The 25652-nt window shown below is 40.2% G+C and overlaps 1 protein-coding gene across 5 annotated transcripts in view; it reads right to left on the reverse strand.

Moving 5' to 3' along the window:
- LOC105677977 (neuroligin-1-like) overlaps positions 1-25652 on the reverse strand; it is a 200330-nt gene that overhangs the window by 108880 nt on the left and 65798 nt on the right. For 4 of the 5 annotated variants that reach the window (XM_067361303.1, XM_067361304.1, XM_067361302.1 and 1 more), the window contains one exon: positions 1165-1219. The exons of the other annotated variant lie outside the window; for it this stretch is intronic. The gene's annotated coding sequence lies outside the window, so the exon portion shown is untranslated. The remainder of the gene's footprint in view (positions 1-1164; positions 1220-25652) is intronic. 5 annotated transcript variants of the gene reach the window in all.

Genomic DNA, 25652 nt, shown 5'->3' on the forward strand with positions numbered 1-25652 from the left:
TCGCAAACGCACCTCATCACCCGCTCTCTCGCCTTTTTCATAACATTTTATTATCTCCAATTTCAGCGCGTCAAACGACATACAGAATATTCCATTTATTTGACACCGATATTTCATATCGAGCAATTTTCCAGAGTTGTATAAAACTAAACTTTTTGTGTCGCGACGTAGTTATTTACAATTGCTGTGTGTGAAGTATATCGATGTGTCGATAAAAAAAAGAGGATATACGTAGGAAATTTAGGAAATCGCGCTTACTCTCGTTCGGCGCTCTCTACGCAATAAATATCGACCAACGATATTACACACAAACAATCTCCGACCGGCGAAATTCTTCCCTAATTTGTGCCGCGTGCATTGCAAACGTTGTTATGAGTTTGCCGCATTTTACACGTGCGCAATCGTAGCTTTAGCCGCGATATTGAATTCCGAAACAGAGACTGCGCATTTTATTAGATTTATTGAATACATCGAAACTATACAACTACCTGAGAGAACGCGAATAATTATTCCATAACACTTATTATTCTGAATAGCGCTCGTAAAAACGCTCGTCATTACCATTGTTTATACCTTTATAATAATCATAGCGGACCATTCGTTGATTTCGTACCGCAAATTTTCAAATAATTAATTATTTTACGCTTTTATTGCGCTCGCAATAATGAATTGCTCGCTGAATTGAAGTTGTTTAATTCGCGCACGGCGATGTCGACCGAATAATCGATCGATGCGATTTTTTCCCCATTCCCGGCTTAAGTCCTAATCTGCAGATAAGCTTCGCGTACATACAGGAACACACATTCGCGTATATCCACCGACATACATTTAAATTTCCGCGAGTACTGTTCAGGCCCGCAACGGCATTCGTTTCAAATAAAAAAAAAAAAAGGTGGGTGAGCCTAAATTGATGGAAGCGCCCCGAAGCTGTTAGCAGGACTGTTTAATTTCAACGTTCGCAGCTTTGCATCGCGATACATCGCTCCGCGATGCAGTTCCGTCGTCCTTAAATTCTTAATCCTCGCTTTTTCATTTGAAACCGTTTATTTCCGCAACCGCAACGGATTTTTTTTCCTTTTGCGTCACGCATATGTCTTTATTTCGCTGAATATTTGCGTGGAATTTAAATGAAAAATTTGTAGAGTTAATTTTATAAACTCTCACCTTAAGAATCGTGCAGCCTAATACAATGTAATCCGATTCGAAAAGTCCGATTAATCTGCAACAAATATACGGAAAATATTAATAAATATTATATCAATACATACAATATCCACTAACTATACTAAATAAATGATAATTATTGGATAATTCAAATGCTTCCCCATATTATAATTGATATAAATTAGCTTTGGTTATTGTGAAATTATTCCCATTTGCTCATTAAAGCATAATCAAACAATAAATGAAATTCCTTCATTGAGACTAGAATCGATGCTTAAAAGAACATTTGTTTTAATTTCGATGCGCTGGTTATAATTTATGCAAATTTGAACAAATAATATCGTGAAACTGTCAAAAACAAAAATAGACGAGGAAGAAAATAATCCACTAAAAAGTAACGCATTTCATTCATATTTCCGTCTGAAAAATGTTTATTTTACGTTAAATTGTGTGCAACAGTTTGAATTAATCTGTATGATACAAGAATTGATGAAATATAACAAAATGCTATGCGTAGAAATATTATCCGCGAAATAAGAGAAAAATACCAAATATTGTAAAATAATTCATATATTTGTTTACATTTTGCGAATAATATTTTTAATAATGTTTTATTATGTATTGTACTAAAAAAAAAAAAATATTTTTTTTAGATGAAAGCATGTGAAATATTTTGTCTCATAAATGTTTCTATTATACGTTATCTAACACACACTACACGTTATCTAACGTCACTAATTGTGAAACTTATCGTAGCTTATCACAAGTTTATCTTAGCTTATCACAAGCTTCGTCCCTCATTTCATTCTTGAACTAATTTACTAGTGAAAGAAGTAGAAAAAGGAACGTCTTTATCGAGATAACAAAGAAAGTCCATATCAAGAAAAAAGAAAATTCCAAGCATAATATATCTCAGAAATACATATATAGATCGCATCGCGCGCGCGCGCGTATCTGTATATAATCGTAGAATCGAAATATTATGTTGCATTTCAATCTATTATCAATTAATTTAAAAAAGCGATATTCAATTAATATTCTAGAGATAATTACAGTTTTGATATAATTTATATGCTAATGAACAGCGCGACAAATTCCACATCCGCGCGAAATATGAGAGCAAGTATTTGCAAACGCGTAAATTCGGGCTGTTGTCAAAATTATACGGGCGCGCTCGTATATATCATCAAAATTTGTAAAAGGATTTTCATTCATCAAGATCCTTTTCTTCCGCGGCCGCAGGCAGGTCGACGAATGGACAAAGCGGTGGAAATATTAATTTATGACCAGGACGAAATTATGCACGCTACTAAATCAGGACCGCCGCTCTTTTGTTCGAAAATTCCGGTCCTGGTCCTGGCGCCTTCAACTGGTAAACCGCCACCACCGTCGAGGAAAGCATCCATCGTCCTTCGCGCGGGAGGTCACACGAGCTCCCTCCGCCAACCCTCGCTGACGGCATTTACTCTGATTTCAGCACCCACTCGGTAATTGACTGTCGGCAGACTCAGGTTAAGATTTTGCGCGCGAGGGACAGCAATTTCGGATGAATCCGGACTCGAACAGCTCACTCATCGTCGAAACTTTGGAATGCCACTCACAAGATGAAAGATATATCGCGCCGCGACGGAAGGAACAGGGCGGAAGGGACGAAAGAGAAATGCGGCGAGAAAAATCGCTTATATCGTGGGAATTCCATGAATTTCTATTCCGGATGTATATAATTTTTCACGCTTATGAATCGTTCTTCCAAAAGTATTGTTTTTTTTTTTCTTTTTTGCCTGGATCCTTTTATTGATGCTGTAAAGTGGCGAATCTGTTATATTTGACGTAAAATATTTCCCACGTATGCGAGGAACCGTCGAGTTCGCCGCACTTTCTCCATTTAATTCTGACGTATTGTTGATGGTATTATTGATAGATTAGACGCAGCTCCGTCTGATATCTTTCTCCATCCCTTTGTCCGCATTTGATCCCACCGGTGCGCGCAACACCATTGCGAGATTTATTAACATAAGCGACGTTGGCGTTCGAACGGGGCTGGCATTAACTATTCTAATCTACGTTCTAATTTATCGCCGCGCGGCAGTACATGTCCGCGACGTTAACTCCCGATGAAGTATCAGCGTGTTTACAATATCGCGTAACGTGCGCGCGAACCTGGAACGTAATCTCGCGCCGCTCTAATTCGGGAGAAATTAGGTATAAACTTAGAGTAATTACCCGTTTCCGTTAAGTGCGCACGAGGAGAGGGAGAGAGAAAGAGAAGGAAAAAGGAGAAAAAGAGGGACGCACCTAATTATTATTTATATCCGGCCATTGTTTTAGAAACGACGTTATCCTTCCTTCGTCGGCGCGAAGAAAACCGTACATTAGATTGACGGAAGAAATTTGACATTATGCACGATAAGTCGCGCTGAGTAACGAGCATTCTCGTCGGAGATTTCCAATCATTTTATGCAAATCCATGGCCGACGAAGAGCCGGTTGTCGGCAGACAAGCGTCTTTTAATGGCATCGGTATCGCCATTATTGAGTACACAGTGGGTCGTTAAGCTCCCCGAGCCGTAAAGAAGATTATACTTCAGCCGGTTAATCTAGTTAGCGCGTATTGCGCAGTTCCGTCTGACGATTGAATTTGCATTTATCCTTATGCCGCGCTCCGCAAAACATTTTTATATTATTTTTGGTCTTCGTAATATCCCTTGGAACACACATTGAAATAATTATAATCGAAATTAAATGCAACACAAATAGTTGACATAATTCAGCGATTATAATTTTACTTGCAATTTTCCGCAAAATATGCAATTTTAAAACGCTATTTGTCGAACAAACAGTTTCGTTTTACCAAGAACGTTTCCTGCAATATTTACGAAGGTGCCTGAAGCGCGGAACTCAAGATCGAGGGATAGCTCGAACTAAGAACAACCGATCGCACTCTCATCCCCTTCGCCGAGGCTCTTATTGTCGCGTCCAACTCCCCGTAGTAATGTGTTAAGTCAGGTATTATTCCGCAAAGCCGCATAAATCCCCCTCCGGAATACATTACAGTCGGTTGTAATGCGGTGAGGCGGGAATAATGCGATTTGCATAGAATAATTTCGGCGCAATATGCACTCGTTCGGTAGTATCGTCTCCCGCGGCTCGCGCGCCCGAGTTTTTGTCGCCGGCGGGCAAAGACGTCGCGCGGCGGTCGCGGGGTTAAGTGGAATCTCGCGACGTGTAAGCGTACATCATGTAATGTACACCGGATGTAATGTATTCGATGACACAAGAAACAAGTCGTTCTATGCGAGAATAATTGTCCGCTCCCCCCCCCTCTCTGTCTCTCTCTCTCTCTCTCTCTCTCTTTGCCGGCAATATCTTTTATTTATGAGCTCTCCACTTGCGAGTTTGCCGCGCGTTCCTGTGATCCGCTGTTTTTATGCGATATCGACCCTTGGATTCCCATACGCCGTCCTCCGGAATTTACCGCTGCTTCTTCATGGCGAAGGCGAAAATTGTTTGCCGGTTTCAACATTAGAGATTTCTTGCTCCGCGCGCGAACAAATTTCTACCGTCCCTTCGAGATTCTCTCGGTGAACGTTTAGCATAAATGCATAAACTCCCCAGTTTGCGCTACGTCATTCTTAAATAACAAATTCTTTTCTGAAGGTCTTTTTGGAAAATACTCGTTACGACAGTAATGCATTAGTATAATTATTACGTACGATAAAAAAAAGTATGTATTCAAAAAAAGAATTTATTTTTCCGCGATGAAGAAAATTTACTTTGTCGTTTATCATTACCATAATTTCCTTCTCTCGTCGCATCCCAAAGGGGATTTTGTTCCCCAAAGGGCTGCATCGACTAGATAATATTTCGCGTTTATACAACCAGTCAAAGAACATCAAAATGAATATTAATGACACTCATTGTCGACAGAGTGATATGCTGACAGGAGTCACTGTAAAATTTCATGTACGAAATACCAGCGACTGTTGAATATTGTGTTTCCAAGAGTAATCGAAATACGATTCTCCATGGAATAATAAAGCAAAAGCAATTACGCAAACATCAAATGTATATAATGAATCGCCTCGATGACCGATCGTTGTCGCGACACGCACCACCACTACATACCTTTTTTTTCATCAAAATCGTGGAATTTTTACAATATTAATCGTCGTTCAACGCGTCCGGATAATTTTGTAACGAGCGTCAAAATATTTTTGCACATTCGGCTGTACAGCGTGACGTGTGTTGCAATCTGCAATTTTATATTTGCACGGCGCGTCCTACAATTTGCCGCGCGTCACCTCGCCATTCGCAATATTCTAAACGAACAGCGGGGAATTTTGTTACGGTACATTGTGTATGCTTAATTACTGCGCCTGTTAAATGCATGACGCTTTATTTTAATATTCAACATCTCCCGATGTGAAAATCCACTTTTTAAGCACATGTCGATATTACCACATCGATTAATGGTTCAGCAATTTTGATAAATTTTGCAAGCAGGAGAAAAATTCATCAGAATAACTTTAGCGTATAAAGATAAAAAGCAAAAGTTATTTGTAAACATAGAGATACACAGAATGAAGAATATATATCCCATTCCTTTTCCATATTTAGTCGCCAAGAAAGAAACGAGTTAAATCTCCATTAATTCTAATTAACGTTTTTGGAATGGAATTACATTCGCGTATAAAGATTATTACTGTGTTATCGTCATTGTAAATAATTTTGCAAAATATTTTTAAAAGCGGCGTAAAATCGATAATCTCGACTATAAATTGGAAATTAGCACGGCGAATAGCTCAGAAATATTCAGGCAAAGTGGTTTATGTGCACATCAAGATATCAAGGTAGATTTTTTTTTAAAAGAACAGCACACTATAAAAAGCACAGACGGATCAATAATTTATCTCGTTTTACATCAATTTAAATTACAAATTTTCCGAGATTATATGATTTTATTGTGCAAACTTTGCGCAAAAAGCAATGCGATTATACATATATTTACATAAAAAAAAAAAAAAGAAAATCTATATAAGAAATAAAACTAAAAAACGCTCGAACTTAAACAATCTATAATTTTGAAAGCATAAGTTGAAAATTATTAACGTCCATCAAATCAATTCGATAATTTAGATTCAAATAGCGGTCATTAAAATAAGATTTCGGGATTCCGCGGCACTCTGTACTGCGGCACAATCGCATCGACAAACGGCGCTCGTTGCACGGAATTAAGTCCGGACATTAAAACGGAGCAAGTACGGCAATAAGAGATTTACATAGTAAAGTCGGTCGTATTATCGCGCGTTCCGTAGACCGCGCGCGTGTTATCGCATAAGATAGGCTGATATTTACATTGCTAGTAACATCCACACAGCGGGCATGGTGTCGCGGTGTCCACTCCTGCTGACGTAACAGCGCGAACGCTCGTTAATTCGTTGCTAACAGCTGCGGTAGGGTCGGTGTTTTACATTCCGATGCTGTTTGCGGTTTTACACGGTTTTTTTTTCATCGCAAGTTGTGGTCGGTGCGAAGTTCGCACAGATACGTAAAAGCCGTTACTCGCAATCTGTGATATTGGGAAATATTTTGCTAAATTTGGCACGGCCGATTCGCGCGTGCTGTATTCTTTCAATCAATTTTCACTTTTTTTTCAAACGCATTAGTTGTTTTTTTTTTTTTTTTTTTGCTTATTTTATTCGTTTTTAAAGCGGAACGAAAACATGTAGTAATATCATATTATCTTGCCGTCGATAATTGATATTAATATCGTACAATATAAGCTTAAACAAAGTAAAGTAGAATATTGCCTCATTCAGTGATCGCGCGGCAATTTGCATTTTGGTATCCGAGTTAACAGGACGCGTATCGCCTGGATACGCCCCATAAATTCATAACTTTTTCACAAAGGGTGCTCTTAACTTCGGCCGTAATTGAATTAGTCGCGTAATTAATTTCGGAGTTCAGCAAACGCGCTGATAACTATCCAAAAAATATGGGGATAGTTTTCATCGAACAAGCGGGAAAATAACGGCGAAATAAGTGGCAAAAGTGGAGAGAGCGCCGAGCAAGTGGTGCGCCCGCACCAACGCGAATCGTCACGTACGCGCGTTGGCAGTTATGCTTCTATTTACCCCATGAGTGTAACGACATGATTGTCATTACGCATAATAGTCGCGTGACGATTAGGCTTCGCGTGCCGCAGTCGAAACGCGCGTTCGCGCGTTGCGGTTCTAACATAATATACTCCGTGCAAAGAGGTGCCCGAGAGTGCGCTCGTGACAAAAAAATTTAATCTTAAACCTCTCCAAAGTCTTTTGTAACTTGGCACACAATGTGGCAACTTGGTATCAATTTCAAAGTATCAAAGCTGAATTGCAGCATTCCGGATCGCTCGAATTCTCGCTCGTTGTACTCGCAAAAAAAAAAAGAAAAAAATTAAATTACACGAAACAATGCGAAGCTAATTCTGGTCACACACAATATCTCTCTCACTTATCTCAAAAAATAATATTAACTGAATTATTATAATTACACCTAAATAGAGATGCTCTTGCTTTTAAAGCTTAAAAAAATAGTAGGCAATAAACGTAATGTACGGCGCGATATTCAAAAAGATATTTAAAGTATAATGTGTCCTTTCCTTCTCATCGCACTTCTAGATAAATTTTTATGTACAGACCTATTATGTAGAGTACTGTTGCGCACACCGACATTAATGCTTACTGGTGATTAATTCGCTGGCATAATGACGGCCTGATGATTGCTGTTGCCGTTAATAATTTCACGACGACAAGTTACGGCGCTGGCTTGATTTGCCGAGCGGCATTCACGTTCGCGAGCGCGCCCGCAAAATTTGCATCATAAAAGAGGATCCTGAGTATATATCCCTCAATTAAATTACGCGCGACAATTAATTGTGAAGTCGGTGTTATTTACCGGGATCTCGAATATTTTCGGTCGCTACATGGATAATTGAGAAATATTATATCGCGGGAAACTGCGACACCAAATACATCAAAGGTAAATAACGAAAAATTGCTGCAATTAATACCCCATACATTGACGGACATTGTATCGGGCGTGGCGGCGTAAAATAATCCGACGTTTCTGTCGGCAATCGCAACACACGGCAGCCGGTAACGGATTCGGATTTCGCGTCCGCGCGCGGCGAAACGTGTGCCGCGTAGCGTCTCTTTGATAGAAATTTATTAGCTTTTCCATTGGAAAGTTTTAATAGCTGGATATATCTGAGATTTATTAGCACATAAAATATGCTTGAACAAGCGGCTTTTACGGGGACATACGGTCGCCCGTCGCTAATAATGAGCTACCAATTTGCGCGTGATATTCGGAAAAGAGAGCGGCGCTATTCATTAATCAAAGGTACGTATCGCGCGCGTAAGAGTCGCTTTTTCAAGCAACTTTTTAATTTGCTCGCGCTGCGACGAGAAAGATGAACGAAATCTGGTGAAAAAAAGCGCTTGGTGTTTTAAGCATTCGTTCAAAGATAAAATTTCCTTTTATGTGTTAATTATTCCACTGTAGATACCTTGCGTTTCTCGCGCATATCCCACATATAATTATATGTCTCGCGATGCGCTTCGGATATTACCTTGCCGGAAAGTCATTCGAAATCTAATATTAATTTTCAACTTACGCTACACGCGCCGCACAAGCGTGTAGATTAATCAAAAGTTTTGGCGCGACGGAGTACGCTAATATTTTACTAATGAAATATCGTCGATCCAAGCAACGAAATTGTGAACGCTCATATACGCTTAAATCTCATCGCGAGCCGTCAGCGCTGGCGTTTCTCGTACATTTCCAATGCGAGCACCTCTTCCGCCTCTCAATCGTTGCGTAGTGCACTTGCAAACGCGTATGATATCGCGTGACGTGTAGTTTCCGGCAGTCCATACACGTCCAATATTTTCCCGGAAACCGATAATCTCCTGGCAAAAATAATCTAACGGATCGTCAAGTTTCATTAATTGATTGAAAAGTTACCTTAAGAATCTACCGTGGGAGTGTTGCGCGCTTTACGGGCGAATTTTGTCATCTCGCAATTACTCTCTTTCTTTTTTCATCCGACCGTCAATTCCCTGCGAGAACCACTGTAGCCATTTCTTTTCCCATTAGCTAAGATGCTTCCCGTAATACCTTCATCTAATTTACAACAGCGCGCGTACGAAAGATTATATTTTACAAGATTATCTCGCGTATTCTCTCGTTAATGCGCAAAAGTTCTCTTCGCAAAACTAATTTACAAGATACCGGGCCGTATTAAAAGTAACTTGGGATCTTCGCTACCTCAAAGCGAAGACGCGCCTTTATGCGTGCCTGCGAACGAGGGAGTGCCACCGGTTCAAAAATTTCATCCAGTTACGCGCTCTCCGTTTTATTTAACGTCGCTACTTATAACTGAAAACTATTTATAACTGCGAAAATACCGAGCGGCTAATTCGTAAAACTAATTGACGAATCCGGCAAACTTGGCGGCATTCTCGCCAACAATGTACATAATTATTGCAATAAATACATTTCGTTTTACTCTCGTTTGCCTTATTTCGCTCTTTGCTTTAGCAAGTTTGCTGCTTTACAGGCATAATCCTCAGGTTAGTAATAACGCAATCTCCCCTTATCGTTGTCTATTATCACCGGCAACGTTGCGTCATTGTACAGGTAATATACGTACTTTGGTGCACGCGAGATATTCGCATTCGAGAAACGTCTTGGTGCAATGAGATACGTGCGCGTATCGATCGCTCGGAAAATCGAAATGTTGCTAAGACAGTCATTTAAGTGGAGATATAGCGAGCGTGTGCGATTATGCGTGTTTCTGATAAAGCACATAGTTAAAACGTACCGTCTCGGTTGGGAATATTCAGGCCTGAAAAGAATTTTCTTGACTAACTAAAGTTCAGCGCACCTCGTTGAAGGTGTTCTTTTCCAAATAAGTGGGAGATAATAAGCGGCACGTGAGAAAACTTAATAGATTTGCGGCGCAATAAAAAATATTCTCCTCGGGAAAACTGTAAGAGTGTCTCGTATTTTAGATGTTTTGTATTACCGTCATTCAAGCAGTGCGGTAGTTACGATCGCATTGGAATCACTCTAGTGGAGGGCTATAAACTGAATTATATCGTACATTATACAACAGCTGTCCATTGGCACTCTCTCGTAAATTGCCCTACCGTTTCGTGATCGGAATTTCGGATCAAAACTCAATCATTCCGGGAACATATTTTCCGCCATTGTGTACACGTATATCGCCGCAATTACCATTCTCGAAGATCGTCTCGCCTTTCCCTCACACTCCTTCCTAATCTTCCGTATATTTATGCAAGAATTTGTTTGTTTTTTTCCTCTATTACTTAAATCGCGTTACATTTTTCATATAAAAAAAAGTCGCAATAACTTTTGTATTTTAAAGGATTAAGAAATACCTTTTCGCAAAATACATTGAAGCGCGGACGAGTGACGAGATTTTAACCATGTTGCAAATTCTGAGGATGCAATCGACGGTTCTCTTTCGCAGATTGAGATCCAGCGTGCCGGAAGGCGACTTACGTGAGAGAGAAAGAGAAAGAGAAAGAGGTACGAGCCGTCGAAATCACCGGCGTCGACGGAAGTCGTGCTCGGTGTCGCGTCGTTACCTTCAATTCCGCGAGATTAGATTCGACGACGAACGAGGAGACTCGAAACCCGACACGTGCAAACGCCAGGGCTCAGACAATCGCACAGGCTCAGGCGGCGGTCTGCGATCCGGAATCCGACGTAAAATTCGACAGTTCGCACAATGGCGACAACAGACGCCGACGCAACGTAGAGCAAACGCATTGGAATTTCGCGAGGTGCGCTTACGAGCTCGCTCTAAACCCGACCCGACCCGAACCGACCCGATAAAGAGCCCGGGGCGAGCGTTCCTTTGATGCAGTTCCTGAAGAGGTTTTTATGCGCTCAGGCAGAAGGAGAAGGAGAGAGGGAGAGAGAGAGAGCGCGCGCATTGGCGAATCAACGCGAGTGCGGTGTATCTGTGTCTGTGTGCGTGGATACGTGAGGTCGACGGGATGAACGGTAGTCAATGGCACGGTAGTAATCTCAGCTTTTCGCTTCGCAGTGCCAGATTTGTAATGAGAATCTTGGCAGCTGTAACCGGACCAGGGCGTCAGCGATTAAACCTCCCTCAATCTGCGTGCGTTACATTCGCACTTCGCTCCCGTCTCTCATCCTCGTTTATTTAACTCTTTGCGCTCCAAATACCAGCTACATTTTCCGCGAGACTCATGAATCTCTAATGATTTAATTACTTTGAGTTGAAAAGTAAAGTTAAATTCGGAAATAAATAATTTAATTTTCTTCATATTTATCATGATAATTGAGTGAAAAAGGCAAATGAAACGAAAGGTAAAAATACGTTTGCCGAGAATAAATTGAAACGAATATAGAGTTTACGCGAATAAACGACTGTCAGCGTCGCACGAAGAATTAAATCTTTATTAACTTGTACGTAAGACTCAATTTTAGCCGAGGCACACTTCAGCAGAAGTAAGAAAGATAATTCAGACCTGAAAGAGGTTGAGTGATCTTTTCTCCGTGAAGCACGATCAGTCCATAGAAACGAAGTACGATGAAAAGTTTCGGGGTCGTCACGGTCATTCGTATTAAACGCAACGACTTGAATTAGCACTTCCCTCGGTTTCAACTTACTTCGCTAATTGCCGGACGCTGCCAACGGACCGCGTCGCGTTTCCATCGCGATTCTCGCCGTCCCTTTCACGAGCGCCGAACGGACGTCAGCAAATATATATACACTGGGAATTCACCGGCTATTGCCCGCCGTAACGTTATAACACTTTCCACTGTTTAAGAGTTCCTCTGTGCGAGACGCAAAGTAGTAGTTGGGCAAACTTCACGACAAGATTTCAGTTCTTGAAAGTCAATTACGCAGCGGCCAGGTAAAAACCACCCCGCAATCTTGTCTACCGTCGCCTGCTCTTCCCCTTTTTCTACTGTTTCGCGCGGCTGCTGCCTAACGAAGTTTCCACTTGCGAGCATGCCACTCTTGTGCGTAGATTTATTCCTTCGTCGCCGCCGCCGCTGCCGCCGCCGCCGCCGCCGCCGCCACCGCCGCCGCCGCCCTTATCTTTCGCCTGGACGCTGTCACGCCACCGAGAAAAGCTAACTTTTCCATTTCTCGACGAAAGTTCAAGGCAGTTATCGCCGACGATCTGTCGTCTCGCCGCGAGCACGAAACAAGTGAGTTTCGCCCTGCGCGCGAAAATCTGATAACGGTATCCGGAATTTGCAGTCATTTCTCAATGCGGCAAGAATCACAGAGCATATTCGTCAAAGACATTTTTAGTTAACTTCACCCGTCCTATCGCTCGAGAGATTGGAGAATCTCACATTTATGGTCGCTATAAAAATGGCGTTTAAATTGTAACCTCGATAGTAAAATAAATACAAGATCGAGCTCGATAAAGTTTATAAATTCGAATATTAAATCAAAGTTAAACGGCGCAATTATTGAATCCAGTGAATATCTGCGCGAATAACTCGAATCATTTTGATCGGAAGTAACGACGCGAATCACCTATCCGGATCTCTTTAGGTCTTCCGCGCAGCGTGACTGTGCAGAAGAGCCGACAATCGAATCCTGCGGATAATTGATATCGAGAAGGCCAGGTTGTCGCGGCCCAATTGACAGTCGAAACGGCGAATACGGTGGACAAAGAGATGGAGATAAACTGGTCGAGGGACGCGGCGTAGCCTCGACAAGAGCGCGGAGCGCCGTACGCGCGAGAGAATTCGGTCGCTCGCTCCCTTGTTCTCGTTCTCATTCTCTCTCTCTCTTTCTCTCTCGCTTCGCGTCACTAAATGCAGCGAAGATCAGCTTTCCAGCTTATCGAGAATTAAGCGGCTTAAACGCGTCCATTCCAAGCGAGTGTTGAATTCGAACGAGCGACTCTTGAAAATCCGGATCCTTTGTAAGACACGTCGTGAAATGGTAGAATGCCGCGTTTCTTGGCCGCCCTTCTGCCAGTCTCCCTCGCATTGCTCTCTCCCGGCTGCGCCACCCTTTTCCCTCGTTTTCTCTGTTCCCGGGATTTTTTTTTTTTTTTTGCGGCGTCGCGGCGCGTTGATATAGACGTTTTTACGGCGCCCTGGTACTCGGACGAGGTGGTCCCCTATCCTTTTTTTTCCCAGACGAGGCCGCATTAATTCGCACAATTGAGGAAACTGCGGACGAGATCTCCTTCTTCCCCGTCACGCGCGCTAACTTAATTACGCGGCTTACGCTCGTCGCTTACTTCGGGGATTGCGCCCCACGCTCGCTCGGGCGAAAGCTTTTTCCCAACGTCCGCTACAAGCTCGGCTACGCCGGCCTGTGTTTTGTCGCCCCGTGATCGCTTCGGCGCGACTTGCCGCAGTGGACAATGGCTCCGCTCGCTTCTTACGACCGTGTCGCAATTCGCGCAAGGGAAAAAGTAAACGGTTCGGATTAGTCGGATATTTCGCAGCGCGAAATCGATATTCAAAGTTGCCACTGAGGTTACCGAGAACGCGCGATCGGATAATCCCGGATATTTCGACGCAGCGATTGCAATAATCTCGCGCCGCGTTTAATTGCAGATGCGTCTATATGTACGCGTAGGAATGTTCATAAATTTCGCCGGCGGCTTTAAATCGTGATACAGTTAGTCCGCGAGTCAATTAACTGAAACGCTCTAAGAGTGATGTATGCTTTTATGAATCGGTATCGTATTAAGTTACGCGCGCGCTCCAGAGAGAACTGCGCTAGTAAAATATTTCTAATAATAATTTGTCGATATAAATATGTCTTTAATCCTTTCCGATCCGAATTAATTTCTACCAATATTGAATATCGGCGTCCTTGTTTTACAGCTATCGGATTAAAACAAATGTAACACTCACCTTTCATTATTTAAGAAATTTTATAAAAATGGGGAAAACATGGTAATCATGCGCTGCTTCAACTAACTATTTGCAAGGGAACTTTTTGCAAGAGAATTTGCAGGATTATCGTGAAGCATTCTGTCAAATCCACTTCAACATAAAATTGCAAAGGATTAATGCCGATCAATATAAAATAATAACGTTCCTCATAATTGTCAGCTGTCGAAATTTCCGTTTTAAAGAAACGTCTTATAATTTACATATTGTGCAGTAATTTTGAAATTTTCTTCCTCAAATATTATTTTAAATAATATATAAAAAATATATTCAAATATATATAAAAATAGAGCTTTAAAGAATAACAGACATTTCAGAAAAGAATCAAAATATAACAAGCGATGTATTATAATTCTCGTTAAAGCAGTCAAAAGTTATTTTGAGAATTTTAATAATCCCTAAAGAAATCTCGGAGTGAGAGAGGGAGGGAGAGGAAGAGAGAGAGAGAGAGAGAAAGAGAGAGAAAGAGAGAGAGAAAGAGGGAGAGAGACAGAGAGGCTCGGCAAGCCTGTCGTCCTCGCTGCACGAAATTTCGCACGTTGATGCAATCACGGACGACCGCTTTTGAAGGACCTCGTCTCGAATCTCCATATTCCATTTTAATGGCGCTCTCGAGGGCTCGACAGCTGCACACGCTTATATAGGTATATATTCCTGGCCGCGGATTTAATTCGGGCGTCGATCTAGAAAGTATTTTCCGCACTTCCGTCCCCCCCCCCCCCTCCCCTTGTACCGGTGATAAGGGCAGAGTAGTGGGATTCGATTCTGGTTCGACAAGAATGGCCAAGGATATGCTTGGGCTCGTAGGACTCTTAAAAATGATTGGGCGCTATAAAAGCGCCCGTTGCACGGGTACCGGCGATATCGTATCCGGCAGCTGATGGAATAGAATGGATTTTCTACGTGATATAACCGGCGTCCTTACGGTAAGTCGACCGGATAGTCAGGACGAGAGAGAGAGAGAGAGAGAGAGAGAGAAAGAAAGAGAGAGAGGGGAGGGGGGAGGAGAGAGGCAACTCTCTCGAGCGCACCGGGCTGAGTATCTTAAGATCAAGAGACACGGTAGTGTCTCGCGCCAAGTTCACGCGCAGCGCAAGACCGACCGTGTATCTTTACGCGAGCACATGAGCTGATAGGAGTCGAGATTTTCATATCTCAATAATGCGTGGACCGATCGAATTTATAATAGGCTCAATCGATAGAGCACATGCGATTTACATAATAAAAGTATCTTTACTTTTTTTGTACATGCTTTCTAAAAAAATATATTAATTGCCAAAGTTTGCCAAAGTCGAAATATGCCGAAATCTATGTAAGTCTTGGTCGTCGTCGTCGTCTGTTCGTCATCCTTCTCTAATATATAAGTTTTTCCTTTGTCAACTAGAAGCATCAAAATGCGACATGGTTGTCCTTTTCTACATCCCGTGAAATGTCGATTCCCGCATAAGAGCGTCTTTTTTCTTTCCTTTCTTTTTCTAAAAGATGTCTGTTCTTTTCCAACATGGCGGCGCTCAGACCTGTCAGCTCGCAGCTTTGATGATACTAATCACATTGATATAATTAATATCGGTCGTAAAATGTATATGTAACGTGTTGTGGAGACGAATAGAGATAGTGTATATCAAAATAATAGTATTCTTTATAAAAAAAATTTTCTCGTCTTGAAGTGCAGAAGTGTAGCAACACACATGCTGACAACACTCTTAAAGGGAACGTTCGCAAGTGTCCCCTCCCGATTTGATTCTCCTTGAAATATGTTGTAAAACATACAATTTGAGAAGACACGTATTTTTTTATAGTGGCCCTAACTCAAATTTAAAGGGTGAAACACCCTTTTGAAAAAAACGAGTTTTTTCTTTGTGTGTAACTATCGCCAAAACCGTAGGAGATATAAAAAAATGTTTCAAGTAGAAGTTGTATGGCTTGTAATGGGCTTTATAACTGTGTAGTTGGATTTTCAAAAAATGTAATTTTTTTTAATTTACTCTTACCCCTTGGTATTATTTTTTCGAATTTCAAAATTTTTGTAATGACAAAAGTTGTAGCATTTTTTACGCTGAATTCAACCATATATGATTTTATTATGTTCCGAAATCGCATCTTTCAAAAATAAGTCATCAGTATCATATTATATGCGTCGCGCTGCATGACGCATTGTTTATACCGCACTTGTGTTGCGCAATAGTCGTTAAATAAATATAAAAATGACATGTTATCACATATTTAAGGAAGAAAAGTTAACTAAAATTGTTGCTAAAGCATCCCTTCCACATTACACTCTTATAGATAATCGCTGCATTTCGTATGCAGCGCGTTGTCATATACAAGTTAGTTATCAGCGCATATTACACTTTGAAGTTTTGCTTGCAGTGACCACAGGAAAATAATTTATGAAACGAAAACAGTGAATGAATCAATCTATTCAACATATATCCACCCTGACTCTACTCTCTTGGCCCGACTTGACTGACAATGAATAAAATTCTGTACATACTCTTTTTCAATAATTTTAATATACTGCGATATATTCTACATACTATTACATTCTATTAAATTATTACGATTTTTGTAAACTATGGTATATAAAATCTTGAAATATAAAATGTATATTATAAGTATAATTATAATATATTGATACAATAAATAAGCTTTTATATATATATAAGCTTATTTATATATATTATAATTATACTTATAATATACATTTTATATACCATAGTTTAAAAAAATCGTAGTAATTTAGTGGAATGTAATAGCATGTAGAATCACAGTATATTAAAATTATTGAAAAAGAGTAAACTGTACAGAATTTTATATTTTATTTCATTCTCAGTCAAGTCGGGCCAAGAAGGTAGAGTCAGGGTAGATATATGTTGAATAGATTAATTCATTCACTGTTTTCGTTTCATAAATTATTTTCCCGTGGTCACTGCAAGCAAAACTTCAAAGTGTAATATGCGCTGATAGCTAACTTGCATATAACAACGCGCTGCGCACGAAATGCAGCGATTATCTATAAGAGTGTAATGTGAAAGAGATGCTTTAGCAACAATTTTAGTTAACTTTTCTTTCTCAAATATAAATTAACATGTCATTTTTATATTTATTTTGCGACTATGCACAACACAAGTGCGGTATAAACGGTCATGCAGCGCGACGCATATAATGTGATATTGATGACTCATTTTTGAAAGATGTGATTTCGAAACATAATAAAATCATATATGGTTGAATTCAGCGTAAAAAATGCTACAACTTTTGTCATTACAAAAATTTTGAAATTCGAAAAAATAATAACAAGGGGTGGGGGTAAATTAAAAAAAATTTCATTTTTTGAAAATTTAACTACACAGTTATAAAGTCCATTACAAGCCATACAACTTCTATTTGAAATATTTTTTTATCTCCTACGGTTTTGGCGATAGTTACACACAAAGAAAAAAACCGTTTTTTTTTCAAAGAAGTGTTTGATCCCTTAAATTTGAGTTAGGGCCGCTATAAAAAAATACGTGTCTCCTCAAATTGTATGTTTTACAACATATTTCAAGGAGAATCAAATCGGGGAGGGGACACTTGTGAACGTTCCCTTGTTAGTATTCTGTAGTTAGTGGACAGAAAGTGTACTTTGTGCACATTGGTGGAATCGGCAGGTATGTAATGTTTATAGAGAAGAAATGTCTAACACTTGGATTGAAGCTGACGATACGCTAATTAAAAAAAGACAATGGTCTAGAGGTGCTAAAGATGTTTTTGTCATTCTTACAGAAATTTGATCAAAAGTAATCTGTTTTTATATATGAAAAAAACGCAATAACTTAGAAATACAGATAGTTTTTTATAACCTTTTTATGATCACTAATAATTTTCTTATAAAACATGTTGTAAAATATAAAAAAAATTATTAGGTTTGTATAAATTAAGATTTCTATAATCAAAAAGAGGATCGTCGTATTGAAAATATGACGGGAGTGATGGTGGGATATTATTACCATTATTTTTACTAAAAAAAAAGAATCATATTTATTAAAATTATTTTTACTAAAAAAAAGAAATGATATCTCACAAAAAACCTTTTTTTAAAAAAAGGTAAAAAAAGGGCGCCAAGTACACGCCTTGTTATATTAAAAAAAAGTTTTCCTCATAAAAAAACCTTTCCAAAAAATTGTTTTTTTAAAAAAAGTTTTCCTCATAAAAAACCTTTTCAAAGAACTGTACTTTCAAAAATATATTATATTAAAAAAAAGTTTTTCTCACAAAAAACCTTTCCAAAAAAATTGTACTTTTAAAAAAAGTTGTATATATTAAATAAAAATTTGCTACATATTCTGTCTATAAAAGAGGTGATATCAGAAAATGACGCCAAGTTTAAATAAAGAACCTTTCAAAAAAAGTTGCATGTATATCTAATTATTTATTTAAAAATGATATTTATGTTTATATCTAGTTAATTATCTAATTAATTCTTCTTAAGTATACTTTTTAAAATAATTGCATCTGTATCTAGTTATTTTTTTTTATATCTGTATCTAGTTAAATAAAAAAATTTTTCAAATTTAATTAAAATAAAAAAATATTACAAAATTTCGCAAAAAACTTGGCGCTGCTATAAAATAGCCTTAAAATATTATTATACATCTTAAAATATTATAGAGCAATGAAGGCTATTAAAATATTATTATACATCTTAAAATATTATAGAGCAATGAAGGCTATTTTATAGCAGCGCCAAGTTTTTTGCGAAATTTTGTAATATTTTTTTATTTTGATTAAATTTGAAAAATTTTTTTATTTAACTAGATACAGATATAAAAAAAAATAACTAGATACAGATGCAATTATTTTAAAAAGTATACTTAAGAAGAATTAATTAGATAATTAACTAGATATAAACATAAATATCATTTTTAAATAAATAATTAGATATACATGCAACTTTTTTTGAAAGGTTCTTTATTTAAACTTGGCGTCATTTTCTGATATCACCTCTTTTATAGACAGAATATGTAGCAAATTTTTATTTAATATATACAACTTTTTTTAAAAGTACAATTTTTTTGGAAAGGTTTTTTGTGAGAAAAACTTTTTTTTAATATAATATATTTTTGAAAGTACAGTTCTTTGAAAAGGTTTTTTATGAGGATAAGATTTACATGAGAACATCAATCGAAAATATTTCCGTAGTTTATAACCGGCTTAGTCGCGAGAACGCGGCGGTTACGAGTGAGAGACGGGCAATTCCACGGATGTAATGCACGGGGCGACGTTTCCACGGGTGTAGCCACGGTTTACGTTTTGGGGACTGTGACTTACGTCCTCCCCCTCCCTCACGTCCCTCGTTTAAATCTGGATTAAGATCTCGAGTCGGCACACACACACACACACACGACGCTCTTTTGTTGTTTATCTTACGCAAGAGGGCTACCCGAGTTTGGGCTGAGCGCATCTCTCATAGTGTAAGAACATTTACGGGCACTTTCAGCGCTCTCCCCGCTTAAGAAATAAAACACACCTAAATTCTATTTTACACCGCGTACATATTTATAGCGGCGGGAGGGAGGGGGGAGAAGAGGGAGGGGAGCTTGAATTCAGCCGCTGAGAGACGTCATTTTCTCAGTCGGACATTGTTTGCTTAAATAAATGGCTCAAGTTTTGCATAATGGGAATTATATACGCGTAGTCGAGTTGATATCGTTATAATTAAAGCGGCTGAACGGTTACATCGCGATCCGGGCGGGACAGCGCAATACGGCTCGAGGGCGGCCCTTTTGCACTTATATTACAAATGCATGTATTCCGCGACGCGGCCTGATATTCGACCATTTCGCCAGGCGTGTACAGAGCGATAGATCATTTCCGGACGTTATTACAAAATGTAAACGTTGCCGCGCGCGGAGCGGCGATAGCGGCGGAATTACCATGCGAGCGCCGAACATTATCGCGACGTTGCGGGAAGGAAAAAAAAACGGCAATTCAAAAACCCCGCGCGCGCGCGCGCGATTTCCTCCGATTTTACGGTGCCACGCGATAACGTCATTCCCGAGAAAATCGCGAGCCGCAATATCGCGAGCTCGCGGCGCAGCGCCCGGCGCGATAATCCTTACGAGTGAATTACAAAGAAACTCGCGCTGAGTGCTGACCTCCCCCTATTCTTTCGCCGGGATTACCGTTTCGTGACGCGATCTACATAAATCCGTCGCACGCGCTTTAGATCGCGCCGATCTACGTGTGTACGCGCAGTGCTGGTGCGCTCGTGGAGCGCGCGCGCGGACGTGTGTATAGGTGATGAAATCTCTGCCGCCCCGGTTATCGCGGGTATTAACCGAGGCCAAGGATCGGCATATTAGCCCCCTGGGATGACCAGAGATGCCCAATTCCGGCGAAAGCGGGTAAAGCCAGGTGCTAAAGGATGGAACTCTCGCATGCAGAATCAACACGACTCGCTGCATAATTAAAATATGAATATCAAGCAGCTTTTGCGTTCGCCTCGCTTTTGCTATCCTCGCAGATTCAAAGCCCGCGATGCATCATCCGGCGCTTGCGCGAATTTCTCTAATCAGTGCATTAACGTTAAGCATTATATACGTGTAATCTATAAATTTATTGATACGGGTGGGTAAACGCGCAACGCCGGTGCACTACAGTATGCATCGCTACGTAACGAACGCCGAACGCCGTAAACTGCATTCCCCTGGAAACGACAGTTCTTAGCCAGAATGGAAAGCGTTAATATAACCGGTCTTATCTCCTAATCAAGCCGCGAGATCCCGTGTAACGCCTGCTCTCGCGCGCCGAGCCTTCTTGCGATAGCGCGCCTGACCGAGTATCCGGACGTCTCTGGATATTGCGGCCGTTAAGCGAGATCAGCAGGATCCGCGTATTAGTCCTCGGAAATGTCGGAAGGTAAAGGACGAGAGAGAGAGAGAGAGAGAGAGAGGGAGGAAGGAGAGAAGGAAGAGAGAAAGATGCGGGATAAGCTAGCCAGGTGGCGGAGAATGAAACTTCCGCACCTGTATAACAGGTCTATATACTTGGACCCTCGTTATACGTATTACAGGCGCACGTAGTGCAGCTCGGTTTGCAGCGGCACGTTCACATGCGGCTCACGTGCCCGGATGGATTTTGCATGTTTGACCCGGGGCCATGTCGCGGGAGTGGCGGCGAACGGGCGTCTCGTTTCCGGTTACGGCGCACAGGTGCATCTCGAGATGCAGCGCGCGGCGTCTTATCGCGAGAATTCGTTCCTCTCCGTCTCTATCTCTCTCTCTCTCTCTCTCTCTCTGTTTCTTGTTCGCGTCTCGTCTCGTCGTTCCGGCAAGCGGATCGCGTAACAACTGTATGGACAATCGCCGCGCCGAATACCTTGCTCTTCCACCTAATCACTTCCGCATGACTCGCCGTCAGTAATAATACACGACCATCCGCATGACAGGGATATTGCACTTATCCGCGACGAGCGGCCCCGGTAAGGGAAGCTTCTCTAGAGCCACTCAACGCTCGGAGTGGTTTGTAAATTTTCTCATAGATATTATATGTGCGGAGCTTTTATAGAATAGACGGATGGATATCGCCTCTTCTCTTGATTCATAAATTCGAAAAAACGGACGTTCTTTTTATATAAATAATATCTCTACATGAAAAAGATGCGATACTGTGATAAATCTAGAATATTAATTTAGATTTCGAATTGCATATATTTATTACCTTTGTGATATATTCTTAACACATTGACTGCTGAGATCACCGGTGTGACCGACGATATTATTAATGAAAACATTTTCAACAAATGAATTCCGCTGCTCGTAAAATTTTAAACAGCGTAAAACGTAATAATAATGATGTAAAATAAAAAGTGCACTTTTAAATTATTACAATTAAAAAAATTTTTAACAATATGTATTTTACAACTACTTTATTGAGGTACATATATACAAATTTTACTGTGGTGTGGACATTCAAAACACGTCGAACAGTCAATGTGTTAAATTATGTTATTGTTTGAGTCTTTCGCTTCGAAAGCATATTTATTTCGAAAAATGCACTTGTTTACAAATACATTTTTCTATTATTCCGTACACTTCGAATCATGCGTCGATGCATCATGTATACGATGCAATGAAATCGCCGCGAAATTGGCATACGCGTACGATATGCAGAACCGCTTGTTCGCGCATCTAAAGTAATCGCGATTGCAGGTGCGCGCCAGCTTTTCCACCCGTCTGTTGAAATTTTAATTCACCATTCAATCAATGCTCACCAATTCTTTTTTTTCCTCAAGCAATATTACTCTATTATAAAGCTGTTGAAAACATTTGTGAATTAAAAATTGTTGCCGTGATTAAACAAGTGTTTCATTTCCAACGATATTGCATCGATATTAACTTTTTATGGCGATTAAAAATTATGAGATGTTAATCACAGGATACAACATTTTTCTATTAAATAATTACCGATTTATTTGACCTATTAGAATATTATTATAAGCAAAATCAATTAGTGATAAAATTAATTGGTAATTAATTAAAAGAATGTTAATAATTAGAAATATAAATTTTGTTGCAATTTAACATTTTAATTGTTCATTAAAATTTCTATAAGTTATGACATGTTTAAACGTTACGAGTAATTTTAATCCGTGTAGCGGTACAACTGTAGAAACTAAGGATGAGTCAATAATAGCTAACAATATCTGTGTACGTATATAAATTATTCATATGTGCTTAGTATCGCGTACGAATTACAAAACGCAACTACGGATTGCGTCGCAATCACGATTGTAACGACGATTGCGTTTGTTATCGTTGCAGTTTCCGTTTTCAATTTTCAATTTGTATAGAGTTTCACTCGCGTAGTTCAACATTAATAAATCCAGATTACGAACAACGAACGAACTCAACGGAATTTATAAGTTTAATGTCGCTAATGGCATAGATAGACTTATAAATTCATCGTTTAATGACAGTGCATGTGCGAGCAGCGCGATAATCCGGACCTGTCATCCGAGTCATCAAGCCGTCGAAGACCGTAAAACGATTCGTTTGACAACAACTTTCATGCGCGACCGTAAACGTCACTTGCTTATCTAAACGGTAATGTTTTTTCATAGTTCTTTTATAGCCGATAAATATTATCTAATGCGCTACTTTATTTATTCGTAAATATTTAAGTGGCAGACAATATTAAATTCATAGATAGATTTAATAACACATTTCAACGCACGCAAAAAATTGTACCGTTAAAAAATCGTCGAATATTTAAACATCTGTGATGGATTATCGAAGCGATGTCAAAGTGTTTAAAGGCAAAACAATCCGTACGTTAAGCAACAGGGACGTTCGAATCACGAGCGGATCCGGTATTAAATTTGGTTTACCGTAAATTAGAAAAGGACGGCGGCAGGCGGAGGCGGCGGCGGCGGCGGCGGCGGCGGCGGCGGCGATGATCAGTGGTTTTCCAGGGATTCACCCTGGAGCAACGGGAATGCATAAGCTCACGAATGGCTTATCGCTCTGCGTCGACTTATAATTAAAAAGTTAAAATAAAATTGCTTTCGCGTAACCACTCGCGCGCCAGTTCTGTTGAGCACGACGTTGCGTATTAAATTGGAACTTTCCTCTATAATGCGCGCGGTTCGCATCGCGAATGCGACCGGCGCGCGCGAGCAACGCAACGATGTCGCCGACAGTGAAAAAGATTTCGAGATGTCAGAGTCTGCTACTATCAATACGTCGCAGCTGCAATTACTTACACGTTTCGCAACGTGCAGTTCCGCGCGCTGAATCATTGCGCACGTGCAACGTATTCAACGGCTGTTAATTCTTCCGCGCGGCGGAATAATAATAAAAATTGCTTTTCCACGGTAAAATATGTTTGTCTGAAAAAGTATGGATTCTAAAAGGCTTTCAGTTGTAGTTCAAATTTTTCACGTAAAACAGCAAAATCTATTTCGTAAGTTCAAGCAGAGTGATGAAGAAAAATGAGAGGTGAAAATAGAAAATGCTGAAAGTGCTGGTATTTCATTTGTTTGGATTTTGCTTTGAGACTGCTGTGTACACGTAGCGTTATCGAAGCTGTGGATATATGATTCGAAATGTCAAAAAAAAAATTGTTTAACAATGGAAAAAAATACGGATTTAAAATACGCTGGAAAAGCTGTTGGAAAACAAGTTGCTGCTATTTTAATCGATAAATATGAGAAAGTGATTTAAAGACATATTACAAATATTTCACATGTTTAGTGCTTCAGTCGAGATTATAAATAATAAAACCGGATGTAAATAACAAAATCAGAAAATAATCGACATTGAATAAGAAGCACGCGAATCGAATATTCGCAACAGTGCAGAAGATAGAAAGGAAAATATTCTTTCTGTCGTCGTTAAAAAAGAAGATATGTCGTGCTTCCGATGCAATTTGTTTCGCGTTGTCACGACTTTTCCGAGTCGCGACATTTCAGTGCTGGATTCGCAGGCTGATTTTTATTTCAAAGCTCTAGGTGATCGCTTGTGTAGTGCGGTGCGATGTCGCGTTTATTATTTAAACAGTTGCATCCCGGAAACGAGCCGCTCAAAAACAGAATTTCGCGAGGTATGGAGGAAGCGCAAGAGCTTTACTTTCGTATGCAAGTATGCCGTGTACGTCAACTTTTGCGATATTTTTTTTGTATACAAAAAATAGATAACACCAAGATCAAAAAATGCACATACGTGTGCAGCACGGTCACAAATCCACGCACCGATTGTCGCAGATTAACGGGGGGAAAAAACGCGTTTTAGCGAAAGCGACTTTCAAATGCGACCGTAATGGAAATTCGGAGTCCGTGACCGTCAGTGAAGTTCGAGGACCGAATGGGTTTCATGAAACGATGTAAAAGCGGGTTAAGCAGATATCCAGAGCGGCAGCAAATACGAAGGCCCGAATACAACGGGAATTGGCGCTTCCCGAATAGCGCGCAAAAGCAATTAAGCATCCGGCGCGTAATTTCACGAAATTATCCGTTGTCCGGCCATGCGCGAACAACCCGACGATATTATATCTTTGACGAGACAGAGACGGAGGGAGAGAAAGAGAGGGACGGAAAGAGATACATCCATTTCCGATGGCAAGCGAGACAAAGAGGGAAAAGAAGGGCGAGAGAGAGGGACAGCGGGATAGAAGGATGTCGCGTATGAGCATAAACAGAGGGAAGAAGATAAATCGCCGGCGCAATATATCATGCGTCAAAGGCGAGCGCAATATTTCCCCGCATCGAAACAGGACCAGAAAACTCGTCACTCTCCGGTCGGTATGCGGAGTCGAAAATAAACTCGCGCCTCGCGTTTCTCCCTTTTCTGGTCGCTATTTGTGATACGATGCGGCAGCAACGACGACGGCTACGGTTTCCTAGCGCGAATTCCGCGCGTGATCATCGCGCGCGGCACTGAAAAATAAACGAGTTTTATAGCCGAGGTGATCAAGTTTCACATTTATCTCACGTTGCGTAGCTACGGTACGATGATTTTTGTTCCGCGA

Source organism: Linepithema humile, chromosome 1 (genome assembly GCF_040581485.1).
Source record: "Linepithema humile isolate Giens D197 chromosome 1, Lhum_UNIL_v1.0, whole genome shotgun sequence".
NCBI classification, from domain to species: Eukaryota; Metazoa; Arthropoda; class Insecta; order Hymenoptera; family Formicidae; genus Linepithema; species Linepithema humile.